This window comes from Hemitrygon akajei, chromosome 13, assembly GCF_048418815.1.
Source record: "Hemitrygon akajei chromosome 13, sHemAka1.3, whole genome shotgun sequence".
Taxonomy (NCBI): Eukaryota; Metazoa; Chordata; class Chondrichthyes; order Myliobatiformes; family Dasyatidae; genus Hemitrygon; species Hemitrygon akajei.
The window spans coordinates 6691798-6698257 of record NC_133136.1 but is presented as its reverse complement, the minus strand read 5'-3'; positions in this window follow the sequence as shown (position 1 = coordinate 6698257).

The following is a 6460-nucleotide window of genomic DNA, read 5'->3' as shown; positions in this document are numbered from 1 at the left end:
ATAGAAGTGAGACATGTCCAGTGTCAAGTGTCATTTAGCTACTTACACGTAGATAACATATATAATCATATAACGTATTTTGAAATGAGATATTTCTTTGAATCGGTCTGTAAAGCACATAACACACATAACACACAATAACTTATCAAGGTAAGGATAAAATCTACAGATGAATCACACAGAAATAACAGATTAAAGTGTATTGATATTAAATATAATGTGAAGTATGGAATCGAGTAACTAGTAACACTTCGAACATGGAGTTCAGAAGCCTAATGGCCCTGGGGGAAGAAACTGTTTCCCATCCTGACTGTTCTTGTTTTTATGCATTGTAGTCTCATATCTGATGGCAGAAAGTCAAGGAGGATGCTGGATGGATGGGTAGATTCCTAATAATACTAAGGGCCCTCCATATGCAGCATTCCTGATAAGTGTCCCCGATGAATGGTAGGGAGACCCCTATGATCTTCTCTGCTGTTCTCACAGTCCTTTGTGGGGACTTCAGGTCCGATGCTCTGCTCCCAGACGTGATGGAGATGCAACTTGTCAGGACACTGTCAATGGTGCTCCTATAAAATGCAATTAAGATGGGGTGGGGGGAGCCTCGCTTTCCACAATCTCCCGAGGAAGTGGGGACGCTGCTGGGCCTTGTTGTTCAGGAAGGTGATACTGAGAGACCAGGTCAGTAGGTGAGGTTGTCTGTGATGTGAACTCACAGGAACTTGATGCAATTAACTCTCTCTATGGTGGAGCCATGTATGCGCAGACAGGGGTGGTTCATCTGCACCTTGGTCTTCTCCATGTTCAGACTTGGGTTGCCCTTCTCACACCATCCACCAGCCACTCCACTTCCTCTCTGTACTCCGACACATCCTTGTTTTTGACGAGGACAATCACTGTTGTCGCAGAAACTTGCTGACACAGTTTGAGCTGAATCCTGTGACACAGTCACGTGTCAGAGTGTGAACAGCGGGCTGAGCACACAGCCCTGGAGAGCACCAGTGCTCAGTGTAATGGGACTAGAGACACTGCTGCCCACACAGACTGACTGTGGCCTTACTGTTAAGAAGTCCAGGATCCAGTTGCAGAGGGAGGTGTTGAGACCCAGAGAGGACAGTTTCCCCACCAGTTTCTGGGGTATGATGCTGTTGAACACTGAAGTCAGTGAACTGAACTGAATATTATTTTGTGACTGTATGTGCTATTATAGAACATGGAAGAGTACAGCACAGGAACAGATCCTTCAGCCCTCAAAGCTGTGCCAAACCAGCTAAAGGTAAATCAAAATCCACTAAAAACTAATCCCTCCTACCTACACCATCTCCATATCCCACCATCCTCCTCATACACAACAAAAAAGCCTCTAATGTATTTGCCTGTACCACCATACCAGGCATATCGTAACTGTGTGATGTGATGGACTGTATGTACTCAGTTTTGCACCTTGGCCTCGGAGATATGAAGTCTCATTTAGCTGTATACGTATGTATGGTCGAATGGCAATTGAAGTCAAGCTTGAACTTGAACTTGATGTGCAGCATGACAAAGATGAGGGTGACTCATGAACATCCTCGTACTGGCTGGACAAATTACTGCCGCCAACATCCATGAGGCTGCGCTGTGACGTAACTTTCAAATGATGTTGAAGAACTGACTTCGTGTCACGTGGCCGAAGTCAGCTCCTTTGAATAGAGAATTGGGAGGGACAGACCAAGGCTGTGTAATATCAGGGCACCAGAAACCTCAGCAATAATTACCTCCACAGTCAATGTTGTGAAGAATAACATCATCTTCGGTTTCATCAACCTCACATCATTTGTATCTGCGAGCTCATTACCAGAGAGGCCGTGACTTGCCCCTGTTGTAGCAGTGCAGTGTCTACAACGAGTACATTCTGAGCTATCAGCCCAGTGCAGACAAATAGCCAAGCAACATTGTCTTGCACAATGATAAATTCAGAGCAGTCTCAGATGCTCCTGTCAACCTTTGGACAAGAATTTGATTAAGCTATTTCATTGACAGAGTTGACATTGAATTGCCTTTATGATTAAGATTTGAGATAACAGAAGGTGCTCAGGAATATTTAAGACCATAAGACATAGGCCACCATATGGACATAGTGGTTAGCGTAACACTATTGGAGCTCAAGGTGTCAGAGTTCAGAGTTCAATCCTGGAGCACCGAGTTCAGAGTTCAATCCCGGTGCCCTCTGTAATGAGTTTGTACGTCCTCCCCATAGAATCTGTGTGGGTTTTTTTCCGGGTGCTCCGGTTTCCTCCCACAGTCCAAAGACAGACTAGTTGATAGGTTAATTGGTCATTGTCAATTGTCCCATGATTAGCCTAGGGCTAAATCGGGGAGTAGGGGGGGTTGCTAGGTAACATGGCCCAAAGGGTTGGAAGGGTCTATTCCATGCTTATCTCAACAAACAAACAAACAAACAAACAAACAAACAAACAAACAAACAAACAAATAAATAAATAAATAAATAAATAGATAAATGAATAAATAAATAGATAGATAGATAGATAGATAGATAGATAGATAGATAGATAAATAAATAAATAAATAAGAGCTGAATTAGGCCATTCAGCCCATCGAGTCTGCTCTGACATTCCATCATAGTTGATATATTATCCCTCTCAACCCCCATTCTCCTGCCTTCTCCCCGTAACTATCGACACACTTACTAATCAAGAACCTATCAACCTTCACTTTAAGTGCACCCAATGACTTACTGCCAACCTACTTCTGTCCCCCAGTGGCATCTCTTCATATTGCTGATAAATTCATCCCAGGTAATGAAGTCCTTTCACAATTTGATCCATCCCTGGGACTGAGTGGCAGGGTATTCACTCCCAGCTCCGCAGATATCTTCTGATTTTGATCTCCAGCTTCTCGGCAAGCTTCATAAAACTGATGCAAAATACTTATTCAATTCATCCACTATTTTGTTGTCCCACAATTTATAATCAAAGTATATATATGTCACCATATACAACCCTGACATTCATTTTCTTGCAGGCATTGACAGTAAACACAAAGAAATAGATTATGGAATCTGTTCAGTGATGGGGCAAGTGAAATTATCCCCTCTGACCCCCTAATGAGGGCTGGCTCATGGACCTCTGGTTTCTTCCTCCTGTTGATAATCAGCCCTTTGGTCTTGCTGGCACTGAGTGAGAGGTCCTTGATGTGGCACCACTCAGCCAGATTTTCAATCTCCCTCCTATATTGTGATTCATTACCACCTTTGATTTGGCCAACAACAGTGGTGTCATCAGCAAACTGAAATATGGCATTGGAGCTGTGCTTAGCCACACAGTCGTAAGTGTAAAGCAAGTAGAGCAGGAGGCTAAGGACACTGCCCTGTGGTGCGCCTGTGCTGATGGTAAAAAGCCCCCTTTATACCCACTATCTCCTGCCAGTCAGTCAATCTACTTCCCATGCTAATATTTTTTCTGTAATACAATGGGCTCTTGAGTAGAACAGAGGATGGTAAGAGTGTGGAACGAGCTACCAGTCCAAGTGGTGGATGTGATTTTGATTTCAACATTTAAGAGAAGTTTGGATAGGTACAGGGATGGGAGGGGTATGGAGGATTATAGTCCAGCTGCAGGATGGACCCACTAATAAACAACCCCTAGACTCAAGTGATCACACTAGATCATACTAGACTCGAGTGATCACACTAGATCATACTAGACTCGAGTGATCAATGACATGTGGGTGACAATAAAGCTCATCTTTATCTTAAATTTGGGAAAACAAGTTGTTACCAATAGTGATAGAAACCTCAAGCCTGACAATACTTGGGCTGATGGGAACCCTGGAGCAGGTACCAAGTGGCCTCCCATCAGCATCCTCATCCCATCTTGTGTGAAATCAGGTCTGCGGGTTTGCTGAGGTGGGACAGAAGACACTCACTACCAGTAAGTAAATGATTCATTATTTATAGCACAGGCAAACGCAGAATATTCAATAATTCCTTCAAATTACTTTCTTGGTGCTTGTTTGCCCTCTATGCCACTAATGTTTATGGCAGAAATGAAGGTACTACATCTCTGACATGTTGACGACTTCCTCTGTTTACACACAAGTTCCCAGCGGAGACTCGGGAATACCATCACATTCAGATGTAGAAGGATGCTTCACTGTTGTTTCTGTAAGTTTTGTTTTACCAGTCAGGGTTGTTATCTCTGGGCTGAACCCCTGAGCATGGAGGACCACTCTTAGGCTGACCTCTACCCTTTGACCTGCTTAGAATGGGTGACCCTACCAAGAGCCAAAGCATAAAGCCCTGACTCCAGCCAGCATAACTCTCCGGGTCATTGAGGCACACAAGCCTCCAAACCACAGCATGGTTGTGATCATCTTGGAGGCCTTCACGTTACACTCAATTATAAATACCTATCTAAAGTGTGCACCTGGACCCTCTTTCACTGAAGCACACTTCAAAAGTTCAAAGTTCAAAGCACATTTGTTATCAAAGTAAGTATATCATTTACATCCTTGAGATTCGTCTCCTTACAGGCAGCCACAGAACAAAGAAACCCAACAGAACCCATTAAAAAGAAGAACATCAAATACCCAATATGCAAAAAAAAAGAACAAATCGTCCCAAAAATAAAAAGTAAAGAAATAAAATCCAGAACTAAAGTTCAGGAAAGTGAGTTCACAGCCACAAAGCCAAGCATCACTGCTCCCTTTGTTCCCATGACACCATCCACGACCAAGTCCACAGTGACCAGAGAGACCGAGTGTTTTCAGCACACTAGATTTATACTCTACCTGTGCTGTGACACCATCAGCTGATGCAGGTGCCAAACGGCAGCCAGTGGGAGAGGCTGCAATGCCAATCCCTAGCTAATACAGCCTATTCACCATTGCCAACCTCATAGTTCCCACACCCCGCACCTCCCATTTCTATCTCCTACCCAAAATCCACAAACCTGCTTGTCCAGGTAGGCCCATTGTTTCAGCTTTCTCTTGCCCCACTGAACTCCTATCTGCATACCTCGAGTCTGTATTATCCTCCCAGTTTAGTCCCTTCCCACCTACATCCATGACACCTCACATGCTCTTGATCCCTGGTTCCCATCATCTTAGTTTTACTATGGATGTTCAGTCCCTATATGCCTCCATCCCCAACCAGGAAGGTCTCAAAACTCTCCAGTTCTTTCTGGACACCACACCCAACCAGTTCCCCTCCACCACCACTCTGCTCCACCAAGTGGAACTTTTCCACACTCTAAATAATTTCCTTCCACTTCCCTCAAACAAAAGGGGTAGCCATGGGCACTCGTACGGGTCCCAGCTATGTCTGCCTGTTTGTCAGCTACGTGGAATTGTCTATGTTCCAAGCAAGTTGTTTGCTCAACTTGTCGATTTCATCCACTCTGCCTCCTACTTCCACCTGGCCCTCAAATTCAACGGGTCCATTTCTGACACTTCCCTTCCCTTTCTCGATTTCACTGTCTCTATCTCCGGAGACAGCTTATCTGCCGATGTCTATAACAAACTCGCACAGCTACCTGGGCTATACCTTGTCCCACCCAGTTACTTGTAAAAACGCCATCCTCATTTCTCAATTCCTCCATCTCTGCTGTATCTGCTCTCAGGATGAGGCTTTTCATTCTAGAAAGAAAGGAGATGAACTCCTTTTTCAAAGAAAGGGGCTTTCCTTCCTCCACCATCAACACTGCCCTCAACTGCATCTCTTCCATTTCGCACATGACTGCTCTTATCCCATTCTCCCACCACCCTACCAGGCATAGGGCTCCTCTTGTCCTCACCTATCACCCTATCAACCTCCACATCCAGCACATAATTTCCTAAAACTTCCACCACCTCCAAGTGGATCCCACCACCAAGCACATCTCTCCCTCCCTCCCCCCACTTTCTGCTTTCCACAGGGATCGCTCCCTAAGCGACTCCCTTGTCCATTCGTCCTTCCCCACTGATCTCCCTCCTGGTACTTATCCTTGCAACACCTGTCCCTACACCTCCTCCCTCACTACCATTTAGGGCCCCTTCCAAGTAAGGAGACACATCACCTGTGTCTGTTGGGGTCATACGCTGTGTTCAGTGCTCTCAGTGAGGCCTCCTGTATATCGGTGAGACCTGACGTAGATTGGGAGACCACTTCACCGAGCATCTATGCTCCATTCGCTAGAACAAGTGGGATCTCCCAGTAGCCGCCCATTCTAATTCCACTTCCCATCCCCATTCCAATATGTCCATCCATGGCCTCCTCCTCTGTCATGATAAAGCCACACTTAGGTCGGAGGAACAAAACCTTATATTCCATTAGCGTAGCCTCCATCCTGGTGGCATGAACATCGGTTTCTCAAACTTCCCCCCCACCCCACCTCCTCCCCTCCTCCCCTTTTTGCTTTCTACCAAGGCCTTCTGTCTCTTTCACCAATCAACTTCCTAGCTCCTTGCTTCATCCCTCTCC